This window comes from Mus caroli, unplaced genomic scaffold, assembly GCF_900094665.2.
Source record: "Mus caroli unplaced genomic scaffold, CAROLI_EIJ_v1.1 scaffold_20211_1, whole genome shotgun sequence".
NCBI lineage: Eukaryota > Metazoa > Chordata > Mammalia > Rodentia > Muridae > Mus > Mus caroli.
Window position 1 is genome coordinate 1 of NW_018391083.1, and position 1,373 is coordinate 1,373.

Sequence of the window (1,373 nt, forward strand, 5' to 3'; positions counted from 1 at the left end):
AAAAAAATACAAGGACGGAAACCACACCCTAGAAAAAGCAAGAAAGTAATCCCTCAACAAACCAAAAAGAAGACAGCCACAAAAACAGAATGCCAACTGTAAAAACAAAAATAATAGGAAGCAACAATTACTTTTCCTTAATATCTCTTAATATCAATGGACTCAATTCCTCAATAAAAAGACATAGACTAGCAGACTGGCTACACCAACAGGACCCAACATTCTGCTGCTTACAGGAAACCCATCTCAGGGAAAAAGACAGACACTACCTCAGAATGAAAGGCTGGAAAACAATTTTCCATGCAAGTGGTCTGAAGAAACAAGCTGGAGTAGCCATTCTAATATCGAATAAAATCGACTTCCAACCCAAAGTCATCAAAAAAGACAAGGAGGGACAATTCATAGTCATCAAAGGTAAAATCCTCCAAGAGGGAACTCTCAATTCTGTATATCTATGTTCCAAATGCAAGGGCAGCCACATTCATTAAAGAAACTTTAGTAAAGCTCAAAGCACATATTGAACCTCACATAGTAATAATGGGAGACTTCAACACACCACTTTCACCAATGGACAGATCATGGAAATAGAAACTAAACAGGGACACAGTGAAACTAACAGAAGTGATGAAACAAATGGACTTAACAGATATTTACAGAACATTTTATCCTAAAACAAAAGGATATACCCTCTTCTCAGCACCTCATGGATCTGTTGTTATGTCTCCCTTTTCATTTCTGATTTTGTTAATTAGGATGCTGTCCCTGTGCTCTCTAGTGAATCTGGCTACAGGTTTATATATCTTGTTGATTTTCTCAAAGAACCAGCTCCTCGTTTGGTTGATTCTTTGAATAGTTCTTTTTGTTTCCACTTGGTCGATTTCACCCCTGAGTTTGATTATTTCCTGCTGTCTACTCCTCTTTGGTGAATTTGCTTCCTTTTTTTCTAGAGCTTTTAGGTGTGCTGTAAATCTGCAAGTATATGCTCTGTCCAGTGTGTTTTTGGACACACTCAGAGCTATGAGTTTCCCTCTTAGAAATGCTTTCATAGTGTCCCATAAGTTTGGGTATGTTGTGGCTTCATTTTCTTTCTTTCTTTCTTTCTTTTATTTATTTATTTTTTTACTACCTTCTGGTTTCAATTCCTCGTTTAGTTTCTTTTTTTCTTCTGCAATAAAACACTGACCAAAAGCAACTTTAGGTGGGGAAAAGAGCTTATTTTGTCTTCAAACTCCCTGGGAAGGGTTTATTTCATCTTAATACTCCATGGTCACATCCATAGTTGAGGGGAGTTAAGACTAGGATTCAAACAGAAACCAGGAAGGAATGGTCCTTATTGGCTCACTCACTGTCTCCTGCCCAGCTAGCTTTCTTTT